Source organism: Salmo trutta, chromosome 14, assembly GCF_901001165.1.
Source record: "Salmo trutta chromosome 14, fSalTru1.1, whole genome shotgun sequence".
NCBI classification, from domain to species: domain Eukaryota; kingdom Metazoa; phylum Chordata; class Actinopteri; order Salmoniformes; family Salmonidae; genus Salmo; species Salmo trutta.
In genome coordinates, this window is record NC_042970.1 from 24,305,550 (window position 1) to 24,327,537 (window position 21,988).

Genomic DNA, 21,988 nt, shown 5'->3' on the forward strand with positions numbered 1-21,988 from the left:
GCTCTGGTTTGAGTTACGTTGTACGAACTGGCGAGAGCTTTCCGAGCTAAAGGTTAGCTGATGACCGCTAGCAGTGGTTTGCTGACTGATAGCTGGTAGGTAGTTAGCTGGCTAGCTTCAGTTGAGGGATTCCAGATCCGAAGTAAATAGAAATACTTTAGAAAAGAAAAACAGATCCACGCCACATTGGGTGAGGCGGGTTGCAGGAGAGTATTTAGAAGTTGAGATTTAGGAAAATATTTAAAAAAGATATGTGAAGAAAAAGATAGAAAAAGATATATACAAGGGACAGGACATAGACATCTGACTGCTACGCCATCTTGGATTTTCATTGTACAGTGTTAAAATGATGTGCAAATAGTTAAAGTACCAAAGGGAAAATAAATAAACTTAAATATTGGCTGTATTTACAGTGGTGTTTGTTCTTCACTGGTTGACATTTTCTTGTGACAACACTGTGGTAATTCACCCAATAGATATGAGAGTTAATCAGAATTGGATTTGTTTTCAAAATCTTTGTTGGTCTGTGTAATCTGAGGGAAATATGTGTCTCTAATATGGTCACACATTTGGCAGGAGGTTAGGAAGTGCAGCTCAGTTTCCACCTCATTTTGTGGGCACTGTGCACATAGCCTGTCTTCTCTTGAGAGCCAGGTCTGCCTATGGTCTGCCTATGGTGGCCTCTCTCAATAGCAAGGCTATGCTCACTGATTCTGTACATAGTCCAAAGCTTTCCTTACTCTCTCCCTGGAGGTGTCAGCACAGCAGAGGGCCCCAGGGCCCACAGGAAGTCATTTTGACTGAGGGCGGTGATTTAGTGATGGCCAAGGGTTTTAGGACGTTTTTTTTTTTTTTTTGTACTTATGATGCACTGTGAGACAGAGAGGAACTCTCATTGGTTGGTCCGTGTCAGTGACCTCACCCCTCCAGCCCCTGGTGTCACTGTGTAGATGATTGGCCTCCCTCTCAAAGCAGTAGGGGACATACAGAAGTCTTATAATGAGAAAACCAGAATGATCTGTCAATGGAAGGTTTCAATAATGTGATGAGAAACTCGATGGAAAAATGTATTCTAATTACTTGTAGCCAGCCAAATCCCAACTCCTGGTGGCACCATGTCAGATGAATGACTTCTCTTCCACTGCTTTTTCTCTTCAACTCTCTCTCTTTCCCTCTTCCCCTCTCTCTCTTTCCCTCTTCCCCTCTCTCGCTTTCCCTCTCCCCCTCTCTCGCTTTCCCTCTCCCCCTCTCTCGCTCTCTCTCTCTCTCTCTCTCTCTCTCTTCTCTCTCTCATTCGTTCCCTCTGTATGTCTCTCTCTCTCTCCCTCTCGCAGTCTCTCTCTCTCCCTCTCGCTGTCTCTCTCTCTCTCCCTCTCGCAGTCTCTCTCGCAGTCTGTTTTCTCTGTCCTCCTCGTCCTCTTTAAAGCTGGGTGGGCAGACTGAGGGTGATTCAACTGGACTCCAGGCAGTGCTGTCTTCTAGCTGGCAGACCAGTAGCACTGCAGCCTGTATCATAGCAGCAGGCTTTACTCTGCCCACTAGTACACTGGCCTACATACCAGAGCCGGCACCAAGCACATTTTTCTTCAATTCAATACAAGGATTCATTCAATTGGATTTGGAATTCAGGCTGATTTTCCCGTAATGTAAAAGGGGCTTTTTGAAATCAGACTGCCGTGTCCAATTCCAATCCATTAAATGTTCTTATTTTGTAGTTTATCCCAAGCTCTTCTAGAAAAGCATTGCACAATAAGAAAACAAATGATATGTGTAGTGAAGCTGATGGAAATGAGTAATATTCTCAGCTGGTCATGTGTATGTTTTATTTCTGATTGTGTGTATGTGCGTGTGTTTCTGTATAAAGTGACTGGTGGGAGCTGCAGATGCTAGGCATAGCAACAGAGGTGAGAAGGAATCATTTGCAGTAGTTAAACATTCCACCCGCAAGTAAATGGTCAACGAGTTGAAAGGGTCAAAGGGCCTTTAGGGGAGATCTAAAGATGATTGAAGTCTTCAGAAGGAAAATCACATTAACCTAAAACAGACCTCAACTGACATTCACTCGCTAGGTTATATTTTTCTAATGATTGCACATATACACTGTGTAAAACTAGCATGTAACTGAGAATGGGTGGAGCCTGAAACATTAATTTCATAACGTAGGCTTATGTAAAATGTGACAGCATTGCTATCTGATTTTCCTGGTCAATATTCCCACATCATACTGAACAGTCTATTTCTTGCCGTTGATGTGTTGCTATTTTAGAGAAACCCACACATGGATAGTTGGGAGTCAGAAATGGCAACCGTAAGCAGCAAAATCACAGCCCACCAGTCCTTCAGAAATGTCAGCCTAGCTAAATGTCTGCTATTTTACATCTCAGTACACTCACACCCACAAAAAGTAAACTACATAAAGTTAACTCAGTATTGTACAGACATCTATTTATTGGTGTGTGCGCATGCGTGTTCTTTGAGATTTCACAGTATCTGGCTTGGTGGCACAGTCCTTCCAGGCTGTGGATTAAAACAGTGGGTTCATTGACGATACACTCTCTCATCCTCCCCTACCCCTAGGCACTGTTACCAACCAACCAACCCCATCCCAAACCCACTATTCCTCCAGTCTCCATCACAGGGGCTGCTTTGAGTAATCTCCATGCATAGTCACTGGCATTGTGCAGTGGAGGGAGCTGGAGAGGGCCTAGCAGGCAGTGGTCAAAAGCTGAAAGAGTGCTACCCATATGTGGGTCACAGTGCTCTGTGGCTTCAGGAAGGCAGGGGGGTGTTTGTTCTCTCTCTGCCGTGCAACCCTGGCTGGGCACACAGAGGACTATCTGTGCCTGGAGAAGCAAAGGAGCGCCGGCGCCTGCTGGGAGATAAACGCGCTGTGAAAAGCGTGCTAAGAGCGTGGAGGAGTGTGAAAGGGGCAGGACACAGGATATGCTTTAGAATAGCCGACCTTGCCTTCCCCCTCCACACACACATGGATGGTGGTGTTCGCAGTTCAAATAAACAGGGGCGAATGGCAGGCCGGGATGATATAAACAGCCTTGTGCCTGGGTCATTTAGTTCCTCTCAGGGTGTTGCTCTCTCACTGATTTCTAATGGGCCAAAGTCTACACAAGGGGAAGTAATATAAGCTACAGTGAGTAGCAGGGAAAGACAGATGGAAGAGTAGCAGTAACTGCAGTCTTCTGCTCTGTGGAAGGTGGTGGAGGGGCTCCTGAGTGTCTTAATCCAACAAAAGTTAGAGGCATTGTCTGCAACTGTTCGAGTGTGAGTGCGTGTATTTGTGTGTTCTGCTGAGTTTTCATGATTACACAGTACACGTGGATGTTGAATGAGTCATCTATTTCTTAGTTCTGTCTCAGACCTTCTCCAATCAGTCCTTGCGTTGCTAACGCCCTGAGTCTCAACATAACACATACTAGGCTTGGGCAATATACTGTTTATACCTTATACTGGGATATTCTGAAATACAAATATCTTTAAAAATATATATTTGTATATAGATATTTGGGGTGGGGGCTCCGGGGGGGGGGGGGGGGGGGGGGAGTGTGACACTATGGCACTGCTTATAACTATAAGTATAGCTATTAGAAATCTTAGATGTGAACTAAATTATATCCACCTCAGGGCTCCAGCTATGCATTTGGTTTGCTAACTTGCTAGCTAAGTGGCTAGATGTCAAGATCAAGCTTGTTGGTTACAGCAGAGACATTCAATCCCCTCCTGGATCAAGATCCCTAATGCCTAAATAGTTTTGTGTGCGTGTGCATGTGTACAGTTGAAGTCGAAAGTTAACATACACTTAGGTTGGAGTCATTAAAACGACTTTTTCAACCACTTCACAAATTTCTTTTAAACAAACTATAGTTTTGGCAAGTCGGTTAGGACATCTACTTTGTGCATAACACAAGTCATTTTCCAACAATTGTTTACCAACAGATAATTCACTTATAATTCATTGTATCACAATTCCAGTGGGTCAGAAGTTTACATACACTCAGTTGACTGTACCTTGAAACAGCTTGCAAAATTCCAGAAAATTATGTCATGGCTTTAGAAGCTTCTGATAGGCTAATTGACATCATTTGAGTCAATTGGAGGTGTACCTGTGGATGTATTTCAGGGCCTACCTTCAAACTCAGTGCCTCTATGCTTAACATCATGGGAAAATCTAAAGAAATCAGCCAAGACCTCAGAAGAAAAATGGTAGACCCCCACAAGTCTGGTTCATCCTTGGGAGCAATTTCCAAACACCTGAAGGTACCTCGTTCATCTGTACAAACAATAGTACGCAAGTATAAACACCATGGGACCACGCAGCCGTCATACCGCTCAGGAAGGAGGCGCATTCTGTCTCCTAGAGATGAACGTACTTTGGTGCGAAAAGTACAAATCAATCCCAGATCAACAGCAAAGGACCTTGTGAAGATGCTGGAGGAAACGGGTACAAAAGTATCTATATCCACAGTAAAACGAGTCCTATATCGACATAACCTGAATGACTGCTCAGCAAGGAAGAAGCCACTGCTACAAAACCGCCATAAAAAAGCCTGACTACAGTTTGCAACTGCACATGGGGACAAAGATTGTACTTTTTGGAGAAATGTACTTTGGTCTGATGAAACAAAAATAGAACTGTTTGGCTATAATGACCATCGTTATGTTTGGAGGAAAAAGGGGGAGGCTTGCAAGCCGAAGAAAACCATCCCAACCATGAAGCCCGGGAGTGGCAGCATCATGTTGTGGGGGTGCTTTGCTGCAGGAGGGACTGGTGCACTTCACAAAATAGATGACATCATGAGGAATGAAAATGATGTCGATATATTGAAGCAATATCTCAAGACATCAGTCAGGAAGTTAAAGCTTGGTCGCAAATGGGTCTTCCAAATGGACAATGACCCCAAGCATACTTCCACAGTTGTGGCAAAATGGCATAAGGACAACAAAGTCAAGGTATTGGAGTGTCCATCACAAAGCCCTGACCTCAATCCTATAGAAAATGTGTGGGCAGAACTGAAAAAGCGTGTGTGAGCAAGGAGGCCTACAAACCTGACTCAGTTACACCAGCTCTGTCAGGAGGAATGGGACAGAAATCACCCAACTTATTGTGGGAAGCTTGTGGAAGGCTACCCGAAACTTTTGACCCAATTTAAACAATTTAAAGGCAATGCTACCAAATACTAATTGAGTGTATGTAAACTTCTGACCCACTGGGAATGTGATGAAAGAAATAAAAGCTGAAATAAATCATTCTCTCTACTATTATTCTGACATTTCACATTCTTAAAATAAAGTGGTGATCCTGACTGACCTAAAACAGGGAGTTTTTACTAGGATTAAATGTCAGGAATTGTGAAAAACTCAGTTAAATGCATTTAGCTAACGTGTATGTAAACTTCCAACTTGAACTGTGTGTGTGTGTGTGTGTGTGTGTGTGTGTGTGAAATAGCACCCCCTGTTTGCACATTCGTTAATATCGTATACCCCGGTATTGTATGGAAGTGGTATGAAAATCTGGATAAAGCCCTACCCTGACACATACTCTTTTGATCCTAGAACGCCAATCCCTCTTCAGTTACCAATCCATAATTGCCACCGGAGCTGGGCAAGACAGCCCCTGTGGAGAAAGCAGCGGTGGTCATATCGACATGGAGCGTGTGTCATCACAGCTCGTTGCAGCGAATCTGATAATGAAATGGACCTTGGGTGGAATAAATGGCCTGACCAAAGTGAACTGGGGTTGTTTTTGTAGTTGGTGAATTGGATGGGTGGTTGTTTTATTTCAGGGTTGGTTGAGATGAAACACTGTTGATTGGATGAGGACACCCCTCACAGAACCTCTGTTGTGTGGTCAGGAAATAATCCGCTTTATATTTCTATTGGCCACTTAGATAAGCTCTGAAATCAGATTCAGTGTATTAAATTCCCCTTTTCTCCTTCTCCAATGTCATCTGTTCATATCAGACAACTCTATTCAATCCTGACTCTACACACCTTCGCTTTTACTTTATTCTGAAAAACCTCATCAATTAAATTAATTTTAATCCAAAATAGCCTGTAGTACTAAAAGCATAATTCCCCTGTGAGATAGTTATGTAAGTGAAACGCTTTAGGGTTATTGAGGTGGAAATGGATTGGTGAGTAAGCCGGTCTGTTTTCCTATTCCTGTGTAGGTCTACATAGAGTTCAGATGGGCTTGACGGTAGCAGACTGGCTCTACTAATGCTGCAAGATATGGGCCTGTATGAAAGCTTCTAACCAATCATATTTTGACAACAGCAACCGATCAAACTGACTGGAGCTTGGTGTTTGTAATAGGCATGTTGCAGGCTGAAAGGACTGATCCGATTTTTCAAAGCTGCTATCACGGAGGTATTTAAAGCATGAGCTAATGGTAATATTTCTTCCTACAGATGAATAAAAGAGCATCCTGGTTTTCTCTAGGTCTCTCTCTCTCGCACTCTCTCTCTCGCACTCTCACTCCTGTAACAGGAAGCTATATCAGTCCGTCCTGGGCTCTGATTCACGCCCTCCCTGATCCCTAACCCTGATACATTTACCAGACTGTGTGTGTGTGTGGCTGCTGTTGCATGAGTTGTAAGCCGTTATTGTAAATAAGAATTTGTTCTTAACTGACTTGCCTAGTTAAATAAAGGTTCAAAAAATAAAAGTGAGTGAAAGCAAGAGACGTTTTTGGTATTTTTTGCCAGTACACATTAATTGCTACTTGTCGTCCTAAGTTTGGCACAAATTACATCTGACAGATTTAAAATGTAATTTGTAAAAGCTTAGTAAGCATGACTTATGTTCTGTTTTCTTAGTCTACTCCATTTTCTTATTCGTGCAACAAGGAGGAAAAGTCTCTTCTAGACAGTTGCCTGAGGAATGTTCTGCCATGGCCTTGAATTGTGTTGATAACAAATTGCAAATCAAACGGAGCTGTAAGTGGACATAAGCAGAGCACTGTGCTCCCTCCTGGTCCTGGACTAGAATGGACAGACAGAACCACTCAATCAGACCCACCACTGTTTGACTGATCCTTCTCTCCTTCCAGCCAGTCTTTCTCAAACTAAATATTTAAACATGGCATACTTGAGCAAGGGTTTATTTAACTAAAAGTTTGGATGGCTCAAGTTTAAACCGTTACAGGAGCCTCTGGAGAAACTGGAGCACTACCCAAGTGATTGGCTTAAACAGAAGAAGATAATCACACGGCTGTGTTTAAATCACTGGGCCGACCGACCTGAGGATTTTTACTCTCTCTCTCTATTGATGTTCAACATGAAAACAAGTCTACGTCTCTGTCCTAGACCACATATTGTGTTCAATTTTGCATCTTCTATTTCTCTCAAGTTGTATGCATTATCAGCATGTACTGTTGTTCTGCATACATGGCTGTGGTGTTGTAGAGTATGTCTGAGGCTTTAGTATACTGTGGTGTGTATACTGGAGTATGTCTGAGGCTTTAGTATACTGTCCACTATGGGTATTGTGTGGTGTAATGCGCTCAAACAGAATGAGGCAATAATGTATCAAGCTGCTGGTGTTGTTGCACTGCTGTGGTCACCCTAATGAGGGTGATCATATCCTTTATTAACGAACATCTGGTCACTCCTCCGCATGGCAACTGTGGCGACTGCAGGGAGAAAGCAGAGGGCTGCGGAGCTCTAAGGAGGAGAGAGTTCTAGAATAGAACTCTGTGTGGTGTTCCAGAACCCTGCATTCTGACTGAATGGGAGCGATCACCCATTGAGGTACTGACACCCACATGGCCGACATGACTATGGATTATTCCTCCCGCTGGTGGATGAATGGGAGCTTAGTCATGAAACTGCCCTTGGATGTTTGGTGTGGGAGGTTTAGACAGCAGGTGGTTCACTGAAGAGGCCTTTTAATTTTCCTATTTTACGTTGATGTAAAACCATTTCTTTCTACATTTTTCATGTTTATCAGTCGACATTTCCCTGTGCATCTACGCATACCTTTATTAAGTCCCACCCCTTTTTCAACCAGAGGAAAGTGTGACCCAGTTATGTTTTTAATCAGAATCCGCATGTAGGACTGGGAAAACTCACAGAGAGACAGGGGTAGAGTACTGTTGACTGAGGAACGTGCTCCACAGCCCCTGAAAGCTAGGCTTCCTGTGGCTTGAGATGGATGGGGCCCTAGCTACACGTTTCTCCATGCTGAAGACCTCTTGTTTTAAGTGGGCCAGCAGGGGCAGAAATAGCCTACCCATCAGGAGCCTCTCCTCAAGATCACTCCAGAGCCGAGGGCCCCACCATGAATGGAGTTGGAGCAGGACAACACACTCTCTCCCTGTGGCCTAATGACTTCCACAGCCTGGCTATAGCAGGGCCACTAGACAGATGGAGAGGAGAGCAGTTAACGAACCCCCAAGAAAATTAGAATTTCAACAAACTGGCTAAACTTTTCTCTCCCCCTATAAAAATACAATTACACCCCTCAAACCGTGTAGAATTAATCCATTTAACATTCAACATGGAGTGTGTAATAGTCACTTATCTGCTGTGAACACTATTGTAGAAGTGCTCTTGAGCTTTGTATCCATCCACAGCCTCAGACCCTCTACTCTAAGGACAGAGTACATGGGTAAACCCGCTGGAAGAGACTTCTAAAAGCGGTAGCAGAGATTTGGGGAATTACTCCAACCCCCTAAATCCCTATCTGAGGCTGTAAATATGTCTAGTCTGGGGGAAAGGAAGTTGGATCAATCTAACTTGCTTGTTGGTCCCAACTGCTTTGATGCAAGCCCAGCCCAGTCACTAAAAAGGAATGTAGTTATCTATACACACCAGAAAATGAATGTTCTTTCTTTATTTCTCTCTCTCTCTCTCTTGCTCTCTCTGTTGCTCTCTCTCTCTCTCTATTTTCTCTCTCCTCTTGCTCTCTCTCTCCCTCGCTCCTTCTCTCTCTCAATCTCTTTTCTCTATCTCTCTACTCTCTTGCTCTCTCTTCTCTCCTTAGTGATCAGCTGTTGGGGTGAGATTCAGCTGCCTTGGTGTTGACTCAGTGATAGTCATCATCACCATTTCCCACATGAAAGGAGAGAAGAGGGTGGTGTTACATGAAATTGTGGGTCAACTCAGGCCATTGGATCCATTGCTCTTTCCTATAGTGACAGATTATTTTTGTTGTTGTTACTTTAGTTCGTTCCTTGGTAAGGTTTATATAATATTGGTGTATGATAAGATCCTCTCAGGAAGTGCAACTATAAAACATATTTGACATGGCTTGTTCATCCCTCGGGGCAGTAAGTATACACTATCGTTCATCTTGTGCTTTGATCGGGACATAAGCACTGATATGCTCCTACATGCTTTGGAAGGGAGTAAACCTGTACTCCTCGACTAAAATGACCATGCAGAGGCACTGCATGCCTACAGTAAAGTAAATGTTATCTGTGGCATGTTCCCCAAGCTGGCCTCCACATTTTTATTAGAGCATTAAAGCAGTTACAGGCCCTGGATAAGTTTATTGAGAAAGTGGAGAGCCCATATGAAGTTAGCAACGGTCCCCAGACCAGCTGATCCATTCTGCGGCTATGAAGAGTGGGGACGCTGTCACTTACAGTTCCTCATAAAATCATGTGGAAAGGCCTTAAGTTCAGGATGAGGGGTAATTGATACTCTTGTGTGTGGGGCTAAAAGACGTGCAGACCAGGGAGAAGCGGTCTGCCACGTGTGAAGAGGGAATCCAAGCCAGACACAGCATTGGGAGCAAAAGCTGTAGGCTGACTCAAGGAGGTAAAGGAGAACAGAAAGAAGACTGCGTCTTCCTCAAACTGTGGAGGTCGTTCAGAGCCACCGGCTGGTTTTACCAGCTTCACAAACTGTTTATACAGCGTTCAACCACTGTTTCAAAGAGTTCTGTTGTTTTGTTTTTTTAACTTTCCTTTTTGGCTCTTGGCTAAAGCAGTGCAGAGGCTTTTGAGGAAAAATAAACACATCTTGATTTAATTATGAACTCCCCCTCATTGCACCGTTTCCCCTTTGAAATCAACCACATTCAATGCAAGACAAATAAGCAAATTAGCAGCAGCAGTCAGACATTGTTAAACACTCCTAACACTGATTCTGGAAAGGAGCTCAGATAGCATTACAGGCTTAGAGCCATGCAAGTGTTTGTAAATTACAACTAACCAAAATAGGCAAGATAGAATGAATCTAGTAGAAAACAATCAGCCTGTTTATTTAGTCACTTTTAATTGCAGGTTGAGTCCACAAATAAACCGATCAATACCAAATCACATCCGAAATGGAAGAACTCATGTTGATTGACTTTCCATAGTTAAAGATGCACTCCGGGATCTAAAGCCCAACCAATTTGAAACATACAGCACACATTGGATTTGGAACATATCACACAAATTGCTAAATGTGTATGATATAATATAAATGGCAAAACTCGTAACATATCACACTAAATGGATGACGTAGTACACAATTGGATACACAATTACACAAAAAAAACGGGTACCACTTTTGGCTTGTGAGCACCACTTTCAAAACTACTGAGTGAAATTATACAAAAGTTAGAGAGTACATCCTTAAGTCAACTTAATATTTTGGTTTGCAACTTGACACACTGATTTCATTCCAAAAGTGTAACTATTCATTTTGGTCCCAAACCGACAGACCCCTAGGACCCAGTTTATAGTTCTTACAACTGATAGGCTTATACTGTATGTCAATGGTTCTACATTTGGAAGTTGTTTTATGATGGAAGTACAAGGTCAATATGAATTGTTTTGTCACAAAACTATGTTCCAATTGCCTAGTGTTCAATAACTGTCTTGCCTGTCTCCATTCCCTCATGCTCACTGTTGTGGAAGAGCTGAAAGGTGAAAGCTATTGTTCACCTCTGGTTTTTAATTGTAATTTTATTTACTAGGCAAGCCAATTAAGAACAAATTCTTATTTTCAATGACGGCCTAGGAACAGTGGGTTAACTGCCTTGTTCAGGGGCAGAACGACAGATTTGTACCTTGTCAGCTCAGGGATTCAAACTTGCAACCTTTCAGTTACTAGTCCAATGCTCTAACCACTAGCGGTACAGAGTCAATGTGCAGGCCACCAGTTAGTCAAGGTAATTGAGGTAATATGCAGGTAGAGGTAGAGGTAAAATGACTGCATATATAATAAACAGAGAGTAGCAGCAGTGTAAAAATGGGGGGGGCAATGCAAATAGTCTGGGTAGCCGTTTGGTTAGCTGTTCAGGAGTCTTATGGCTTGGGGGTAGAAGCTGTTAGAAGGCTTTTGGACCTAGACTTGGCGCTCCGGTACTGCTTGCCATGCGGTAGCAGAGAGAAGTCTTATGACTAGGGTGGCTGGAGTCTTTGGCAATCCCTCCAATACCGCACGGTCCTTCTATTCCCTTTCTCGCTCTCTAGCTGGCTGCCCTGGGGCAGTTGATTCAGGGAAATTGTTTAATTTGCATGCAAATGACTCCAAAACACCAGTCATTCACGACACTAATTATACCAGTGTTGGGACGGTGACTTGCTGACATCACGGATGGTCATTAGCATTCGGGAGGGGAGGGGCGGTGGTCCTGGCAAGGACAGGCTCCTCCGTTATTCAGCCAGTCACTCAGCGCGAGCAAGTCCCCTGCTCAGCGCTCCTTAAGCGCATACAGTAAAGGAGTCCCTATGGATCGTTTTTCAACTTTCTAGCTTTCTGTTGCTGCCTCCGTAAATTCTTGTTTTGGATTCGATCGAAACGTAACCTACGAAGTTAAGGCTATTGCATTATCTCAATGTAGGTGGACTAAATGTAGGGGTATTTGTGTTTAACCGCTTATTGGGTTTTGTGTCGCTTTACCAATCCTTGCGCTTGGTGAATGTGTTTGCAGAACAGTTTGACAAAAAGGCTCGCAGAGCGAAGAGGACAGTAGCCTAGAGGAACAGATTGCGCCTTCGCACTGACCAGAGAGTGAGAGTGCAGGATTCGTAAAATTGTGTCGCAGGAATAGTAGACTATGAAAAGGCTTGCAATGAGGAAAGTGTGGTTGAAAGCTATTATCACCGGGTGCATAGCCATGCTCTCCCTCACACCTACTTGGTAATAAGGTAAGCATTGACTACATTTTAACGTTTGGGCTCCGTTATTTTGTATCAATCTGTTATTTACACAGCTGACACGGCTATCTTTGCGCGCTGTTGTGTCCGGACCTTCAAGACAGGATCTATTTCAGGTTTTAAACTGTGGCTAAGTTTACTCAACATTGCCAGTTTGAGTGAACTTTTACTGCCGTTGAAAGGTCGTGTTTAAAAGGGGTTTGATATTTCCTGACTGCAAGATGTGTGCTACAATGTAGCCTATGTGGCTCATTCGTGGTGTGCTCGATTTAAACCCTATCAACATCAATGAGGTATGAGTTGAAATGTATTTGAACGACTAGGTAGGCCTATTCATGATTTACAACTAGGCAAACATATTTACATTGCAATTACACTGATTATTCTGTAATATATTTTTTTATTTGAACGTTACATTATTTTTGCTCGCACGCAATAGTTGCACTAATAGTCTCACTAATCTTCACCTTACTGACTCATAGGCTATCCTCCGTAATGGATGTGTTGTTATCCATTTTCTCTTTCTACTCTTCGTGGCGCGGCGGTCAAGCTAACTAGTTTTTTTCAGTGGGATTAGTCTTTGTTGTGTTGCATCTATGGTCTGGACCTGGCCGGCCGCGGGATTGATTGAGTCAGGATAGGTCATTTTGGATTAGCGTATGAACGGATTTGGGGGAATAATGAATAATGGGACACTCCAGCAGCTGGCCCGAGACTCCAGGGGTAATGGAGATATCAGGCTGCATTGCTCTGAAACAGACATTTAGACTACAGGTATCCTCGGCTCATAGGCAACCAACCATCTTATCAGCCTTGATGTGCAAAATAATGTCAGGTCGGTTTTTGACCATCCCCTTTCAACACCATGAAATTGTTTAATCTGGTCCACTGTTTTAAGCCATGTTTAGACTAGTTGTGTTTGTCAGCATTTCAAACTTGCTGATCATTTGCACAGATCGGTTCCCCAATGACAGTTTGACAATATCTCATGAGAACAGCATAGCTACTGTTCCATATAGGGACTGAGGTCTCAGGAGCCTGAAAACCTGCCCCCATGTGACAGACCATGCATCTGTCCAGTAGCAGTTACCGAACAAGTAACACTTATGAATAAGTAACATGATCATCTGGTATAAAGCTGTCCTCTCTCACTTCCTGCACTTCTGACACTAAACCTTTACAAATTCCATAAAGATGCAGTGTCGTGAGATTAAGTACATTCTGCGATAAAGTGTTCAGTCAATGTATATCTTATGGAGTGTGTGTGTGTGTGTGTTGGACAATAATTATTTATTGCAGTAGGTGGGTGCAGGCCTAATCTCCATTAGATTGAACATATTGGATTGAGTCGCCAGTAATTAGCTACTAATAAACACCTTTTTTTGTTTGATTCCTCTTTGGTATGTAGTGCAATCCAGTTTAACACTGATTAAAGCTGAACATGTCTGCTTCAATAAATGACCAAATTAGGACAAATTAAGACTGAATACATTGAAAGGAAATGCCCATCTGATCTCAGAACAAAAGGCATTTAAAAAAATAGAGAAATAATCTGTCCTCCTATTTTCCCTGCCTGTCCAGAGAAAACAAAAGAAGCAGAAATAATAGAAATGTGGCTGCTGCCTGCCTCCAGCTGTTCCTCTGAACCTCTTCTCTCCTTCTCCTCTCCTCTGAGCTGCCATTTAAACATGCTGTCTGGAATGATGACACGGAAAAGCAGCAGCGGTTCTGGGAGCTGCTCTGGAATTAGTCTGGAATGGGGTTCCTTTCGGATACCACATCAAGCCCACTCAGCTCCATGGCTGTTTTTCAGGAAGGCAAGGGTTGTGGATGTGATTAACACTTTAGAGGAGGTGTTTAAGAGCCTGGATGACACCTTGCCCTATGGCAAATGAACCTGTTAATATTGGGTTAGTTAAATGAATGGCACCACCACTCAACCCAACCTCTTGAGATGTCGCTGAGTTGGCAGAGGATTTGTACCAGTACCTCAGAGGATTTGTACCAGTCCATAGGTGGTTATTAAGAGTTCCACAGTGGTGAGTAATACTGAAAACAAAACAATAGGTATCTCTAGTCTAGTAAGAACTTGTCTGTGTGTGGGTCAGTCATTTCTTGGGCGTTAGGTTCACCAGTGGACAGAGTCTCTTTACGGTTGGTGTGTCTACTGACTGACTGTGCAGTGTGTCAGACTGTAGCTGTTTAACTTGGCTGTTGCCAGGGTGATGTAGAGGAGCAATGCAATGATTAACACTGTGGTGGTGAATGATTGTCTGCTTACATCACAGTCTCAGGGATTACTGTCCACTCAGATACCTTCCAGTCATTAGAAGCTTCCTGCAGTGTTCTGCTCTGGCCATGGAAGGCTTTATCTGCCCCAGGAGAGGAAAGGCCAGTCTACTTAATTTACTTCATTTCCCTACCTTTTACTTTGTGGAGTTTTTTTTAGAAGGCGTCGGTTATGTACTTGACTTGTATTGAAGTCATGTAGATGACCAGTGTAACATGGGGTAGTGTTTCAGAATAGAAATCTCAGTGATGTGCACCTTGTTGTAAATCAGGGGCTTAGGCCCTGGGCATATCTCTGCCAATCCTGATGCAGGGAGATCAGATGTTTGGAAGGTGAATCACTGGATGATGGCCACATACATCTGGAGAGAGACAGGCTCACGGGTCCCATGGGACTCCAACCCTCGTGCTCCCATGTCCAGTTCAAAGACAATGAGAACAATTGGGCTGGTGTTTGTAAGGTCTCTGTCTGTATCATTTTAAAACAGAGACACTCTACTCTAACCAGGAATGCAGTGTGAAACACTCTCCTCCATGCCCAATGTACTCCTCCAGGCTATATTTAAACCCCTATCTCCAAGCCTATTCTCCATCCAAAGGCAGAATGAGCCCCTAGCATGAAAAGGAGTGGGAGATGTGTGTGTGATGTTTTTTTCAATTTTATTTGTCATGTTTTTGTACCCTCTGAATCATCTCTCCTGTGTTCTAACGTATATTCAGTATGTTAGTGTGTGTGTGCATATGTGCATACTGTAAAATTATTAACTGGTTCCACTGGTTCTACTTTTCGGTCAAAGTGTTACCTGAACTTAACATTTTTAGTTGGCGCAAACTGCAACTTGAGAGAACTTCGGCACAAATTAACTTAAAATGATGTGTTTGCTCAACTTGACTCACATTTCTAATCCAAGATCGCATAGCAGTCAGATGTCCTTTGTCCTCGTCTTGTTGTGGCCTGTGTGTGTAAATAAAGATGTAAATATATATATATATATATATTTACATCTTTTCTTCACATATCTTTTTATATATTTTTTTCTGAAAACTCAACTTCAAAACATTCTCCTGCAACCCACCTCACCAATTTAAAAAAAGTATTATTTACCTAAAATCTGAAATCCACAACAGAAACTAGCCAGAAGTTAGCCAGTTCACTAGCTAACATTAGAACTCAGCTAACCACGGTTGGCGGTCATCAGCTATCCCTTAGCTCGAAAAGCTATTGCCAGTTTTGTACAACGCGACTCAGACCAGAGCATACCGGACCTATTTTCTCTCCATATCCCCGGATTTCTGCCGCAAGCTCTGGACATTTACACCTGGATCTTGCAGCTAGCTAGCTGATATCCGAGTGACTATTGGCTAACATTGGTCCCGGAGCTAACATCAATTATTCTGGAGCTAGCCAGCTGAAGAGTTCCATCAGCCACTCCTGGGCTACAATCACCTATCCGGACCCATTTTACTGCCGATGCGGAGCCCCATCGGGCCTTCACGACTGGACTACCGACGTTATCTGCCCGAGGGAGTTATCCAACTGGCCCCTCCGTCGCGACGTAACCTGAACGCCCATCTGCAGCCAGCTAATCATTAGCTGTCTTATCGGCTGCTATCTGAATAGGTCTATCGGCCAATTTTCTTGGGCCACTATAACTACAACTATTTTGCCAATTCGATTGGTCCCCTCTACCACACGGAACCCCACTAATCTACTGACGGAAACGCACGAGGTGGCTATTAACAGACCATCTTCTGCCAACTTGCTACGCATGGCCCGGCTAGCTGTCTGAATCGCCGTGACCGCAACCGACCTCACTACTCACTGGACCCTTTTGATCACCTGGCTAAGCATGCCTCTCCTTAACCTCTCTAGGGGAGGTGGGACGAAATCGTCCCACACTATTCAACAGCCAGTGAAAAATCAGAGCGCCAAATTTAAAACCACAAAATGTCATAATTCAAAGTTCTCAAACAGGACTATTTTACACCATTTTATAGATGCACTTCTCTTGAATCGAACTACGTTGTCCGATTTCCAAAAGGCTTTACAGCGAAAGCAAAACATTAGATTATGTTAGGAGAGTACATAGACACAAATAATCACACAGCCATTTTCCAAGCAAGCATATATGTCACATAAACCCAAACCACAGCTAAATGCAGCACTAACCTTTGATCTTCATCAGATGACACTCCTAGGACATTATGTTATACAATACATGCATGTTTTGTTCAATCAAGTTCATATTTATATCAAAAAACAGCTTTTTACATTAGCATGTGATGTTCAGAACTAGCATACCCACCGAAAACTTTCGGTGAATTTACTAAATTACTCATGATAAATGTTGACAAAATACATAACAATTATTTTAAAAATTATAGATACAGAACTCCTTTATGCAATCGCTATGTCTGATTTTAAAATAGCTTTTCAGCGAAAGCACATTTTGCAATATTCTGAGTACATAGCTCGGCCATCACGGCTAGCTATTTTGACATCCGCCAACTTCGGGGTCACCTAAACTCAGAATTACTATTAGAAAAATTGGATTACCTATGCTGTTCTTCGTCAGAATGCACTCCCAGGACTTCTACTTCAACAACAAATGTTGTTTTGGTTCCAAATAATCCATAGTTATATCCAAATACCTCAGTTTTGTTCGTGCATTCAGGTCACTAGCCAAAGGGTGATGCGCGAGCGCATTTCGTGACAAAAGATTTCAAAATATTCCATTACCGTACTTCGAAGCATGTCAAATGCTGTTTAAAATCAATTTTTATGCTATTTTTCTCGTAAAATAGCGATAATATTCCAACCGGGCAACGTTGTATTCATTCAAAGACTGAAAGAAAAAAATGGAGAAGTCTCATGACCGCACATCTCCAGTCTCACTGTCCCCAGGCTGACCACTTACAAACTCTGCTGCTGTACTTTGCCCAGAGACAGCAGACACCCCATTCCACTTTCTGGCGGCTTTAGAGAGCCAATGGAAGCCTTAGAAAGTGTCACGTTACAACACAGATGCTGTAATGTCGATAGAGATCCAACAGAAGGGCAACAAATTGTCAGACAGGGCACTTCCTGCATGGAATCTTCTCAGGTTTTGGCCTGCCATATGACTTCTGTTATACTCACAGACACCATTCAAACAGTTTTAGAAACTTTAGAGTGTTTTTATATGCATATTCTAGTTTCTGGGCAGGAGTAGTAACCAGATTAAATCGGGTAAGTTTTTTTTATCCGGCCGTGAAAATACTGCCCCCTATCCCAAAGAAGTTAATATCAATATGCCTTCTCCATTGCTCTTCTGGTTAGTGTTTATTGGCTTATTTCACTGTAGAGCCTCTAGCCCTGCTCATTATACCTTATCCAACCTCTCAGTCCCACCACCCACACATGCAATGACATCACCTGGTTTCAATGATGTTTCTAGAGACAATATCTTTCTCATCATCACTCAATGCCTAGGTTTACCTCCACTGTATTCCCATCCTACCATACCTTTGTCTGTACATTATACCTTGAAGCTATTTTATCGCCCCCAGAAACCTGCTCCTTTTACTCTCTGTTCCGGACATCCTAGACGACCAATTCTCATAGCTTTTAGCCGTACCCTTATCCTACTCCTCCTCTGTTCCTCTGGCGATGTAGAGATAGCCTGCAGAGTTCTGTCCTACTAACCAGGTCTGTACCCAAATAATTTGAACTTCTACTTTTAAAAATCCACCTATCTAAAAACAAGTCTCTCACCATTGCCGCATGCTATAGACCACCCTCTGCCCCCAGCTGGGCTCTGGACACCATATGTGGACTGATTGCCCCCCATCTATCTTCAGAGCTCGTGCTGCTAGGTGACCTAAACTGGGACATGCTTAACACCCCAGCCATCCTACAATCTAAGCATGATGCCCTCAATCTCACACAAATTATCAATGAACCTACCAGGTACCACCCCAAATCCGTAAACATGGGCACCATCATAGATATCATCCTAACCAACTTGCCCTCTAAATACACCTCTGCTGTTTTCAACCAAGATCTCGGCGATCACTGCCTCATTGCCTGCATCCGTAATGGGTCAGCGATCTAACGACCTCCACTCATCACTGTCAAACGCTCCCTGAAACACTTCAGCGAGCAGGCCTTTCTACTCGACCTGGCCCGGGTATCCTGGAAGGATATTGACCTCATCCCTTCAGTAGAGGATGCCTGGTTATTTTTTTTAAATGCCTTCCTCACCATCTTAAATAAGCATGCCCCATTCAAGAAATTAGAACCAGGAACAGATATAGTCCTTGGTTCTCTCCAGACCTGACTGCCCTTAACCAACACAAAAACATCCTGTGGCGTTCTGCATTAGCATCGAACAGCCCCCATGATATGCAACTTTTCAGGGAAGTTAGAAACCAATATACACAGGCAGTTAGAAAAGCCAAGGCTAGCTTTTTCAAGCAGAAATTTACTTCCTGCAACACAAACTAAAAAAAGTTCTGGGACACTGTAAAGTCCTTGGAGAATAAGAGCACCTCCTCCCAGCTGCCCACTGCACTGAGGATAGGATACTCTGTCACCACCGATAAATCCACTATAATTGAGAATTTCAATAAGCATTTTTCTACTGCTGGCCATGCTTTCCACCTGGCTACCCCTACCCCGGTCAACAGCACTGCACCCCCCACAGCAACTCGCCCAAGACTTCCCCATTTCTCCTTCTCCCAAATCCAGTCAGCTGATGTTCTGAAAGAGCTGCAAAATCTGGACCCCTACAAATCAGCCGGGCTAGACAATCTGGACCCTTTCTTTTTAAAATTATCTGCTGAAATTGTTGCAACCCCTATTACTAGCCTATTCAACCTCTCTTTCGTGTCGTCTGAGATTCCCAAAGATTGGAAAGCAGCTGTGGTCATCCCCCTCTTTAAAGGGGGGGACACTCTTGACCCAAACTGCTACAGACCTATATCTATCCTACCCTGCCTCTCTAAAGTCTTCGAAAGCCAAGTCAACAAACAGATTACCGACTGTTTCAAATCCCACCGCACCTTCTCCACTATGCAATCTGGTTTCAGAGCTGGTCATGGGTGCACCTCAGCCACGCTCAAGGTCCTAAACGATATCTTAACTGCCATCAATAAGAAACAATACTGTGTAGCTGTATTCATTGACTTGACCAAGGCTTTCGACTCTGTCAATCACCACATCCTCATCAGCAGACTCAACAGCCTTGGTTTCTCAAATGATTGCCTCGCCCGGTTCACCAACTACTTCTCTGATAGAGTTCAGTGTGTCAAATCGGAGGGCCTGTTGTCCGGGCCACTGGCAGTCTCTATGGGTGTGCCACAGGGTTCAATTCTTGGGCCGACTCTTTTCTCTGTATACATCAATGATGTCGCTCTTGCTGCTGGTGAGTCTCTGATCCACCTCTACGCAGACGACACCATTCTGTATACTTCTGGCCCTTCTTTGGACACTGTGTTAACTACCCTCCAGACGAGCTTCAATGCCATACAACTCTCCTTCCGTGGCCTCCAACTACTCTTAAATACAAGTAAAACTAAATGCATGCTCTTCAACCGATCGCTGCCTGCACCTGCCCGCCCGTCCAGCATCACTACTCTGGATGGTTCTGACTTAGAATATGTGGACAACTACCTATACCTAGGTGTCTGGTTTGACTGTAAACTCTCCTTCCAAACTCACATCAAACATCTCCAATCCAAAGTTAAATCTAGAATTGGCTTCCTACATCGCAACAAAGCATATTTCACTCATGCTGCCAAACATACCCTCGTAAAACTGACCATCCTACCGATCCTCGACTTCGGCGATGTCATTTACAAAATAGCCTCCAATACCCTACTCAATAAATTGGATGCAGTCTATCACAGTGCCATCCGTTTTGTCACCAAAACCCATAAACTACCCACCACTGCGACCTGTACGCACTCGTTGGCTGGCCCTCGCTTCATACTCGTCGCCAAACCCACTGGCTCCAGGTCATCTGCAAGACCCTGCTAGGTAAAGTTCTCCCTTATCTCAGCTCGCTGGTCACCATAGCAGCACCCACCTGTAGCACGCGCTCCAGCAGGTATATCTCTCTGGTCACCCCCAAAGCCAATTCCTCCTTCGGCCGCCTCTCCTTCCAGTTCTCTGCTGCCAATGACTGAAACGAACTACAAAAATCTCTAAAACTGGAAACACTTATCTCCCTCACTAGCTTTAAGCACAAGCTGTCAGAGCAGCTCACAGATCACTGCACCTGTACATAGCCCATATATAATTTAGCCCAAACAACTACCTCTTCCCCTACTGTTTTTATTTATTTATTTATTTATTTTGCTTCTTTGCACCCCATTATTTCTATTTCTACATTGCACTTTCTTCCACTGCAAATCTACCATTCCAGTGTTTTACTTGCTATATTGTATTTACTTCGCCACCATGGCCTTTTTTGCCTTTACCTCCCTTATCTCACCTCATTTGCTCACTTTGTATATAGACTTATTTTTCTACTATATTATTGACTGTATGTTTGTTTTACTCCATGTGTAACTCTGTGTTGTTGTATGTGTCAAACTACTTGCTTTATCTTGGCCAGGTCGCAATTGTAAATGAGAACTTGTTCTCAACTTGCCTACCTGGTTAAAAAAAGGTGAAATAAAAAAAAATATATACAATATGTTCATTCAACTAGATATTATTATTTGGGTGTCTTCACAAAAAAATGGCTGTGGAACAAGTTACACACATAGACGGTGCTTTGACATACAATGTTTTCAACTTACATATTTGACCAGCATGATTACCTTGTGCATGTATACAGCAATTACTATTCAACACATCCTCACCTGGGATCTTCCTGCTTCGCCACCATGTCTGTGTCAATTATCAGTTTATCTGACTATTGATTTGATTGACTTATTTCAGCAATTTAAAGGTTTTCTGTATAGTTGTCTAATGTTAGTGGGGCATGTTACTCTGCGTTAATGTTAATCCCTAATCACTATGATAAATACAATTGTTTTGCTTGAGTGTACTTTTAACAGAACTAAGATTTACTTTGTAAATAGTGCCATACATGCGCTCAAACGTATTCAGTTGGCCTTGCTGTTATGATTTATGTGGCGGATAGGTGGCTGGTTCGGGTCCATGTTTTGACCTTGTGGGAGATCTTTAAACGTGCCCTTGGGCAGGGCGTTGACCCTGGTTGCTTCTGTGGGTCGCTCTGGAAGGGAGTCTGTTTGATGACTGAATGTAATGTAAATGTTCACTGCAAGTAGATTGTATGTTTTAATGTTCAATCAAAATAAAAAATAAACACTTTGATTGAAAAGTTGAGGAAACTAAAAAGACTGGAATCAGTAAATTAATAATAATTAGTTGAAACAACTCGATTTTTTTGTACAGTGTGTCTACGTACATGTGTCTCCTCTTAATCCCACATCCATTAGTAATGATGGAGAACTGCTGTATTGTAATGAGAGGACTCTGTGTCCTACCGCTAGGATGGGCTGTTTAATTCTCCCCTCTCCTGTACGGACGAGAGCTGATGACTTAGTCTGCAAACCAAGGCCTGGCTCCATGTA

At 43.1% G+C, this 21,988-nt stretch overlaps 1 protein-coding gene across 5 annotated transcripts in view; it reads left to right on the forward strand.

Moving 5' to 3' along the window:
* The window catches only part of LOC115207658 (prickle-like protein 2), a 120,944-nt gene that overhangs the window by 80,222 nt on the left and 18,734 nt on the right, over positions 1-21,988 (forward strand). The window contains exons 1-2 of one of the 5 annotated variants that reach the window (XM_029774972.1): positions 11,612-11,792; positions 11,887-12,103. The exons of 2 other annotated variants lie outside the window; for them this stretch is intronic. The gene's annotated coding sequence lies outside the window, so the exon portion shown is untranslated. Of the gene's footprint in view, positions 1-11,611; positions 12,104-14,099; positions 14,152-21,988 lie in introns of those variants that run through there. 2 more of the 5 variants (XM_029774971.1, XM_029774975.1) reach the window with 2 other exon arrangements.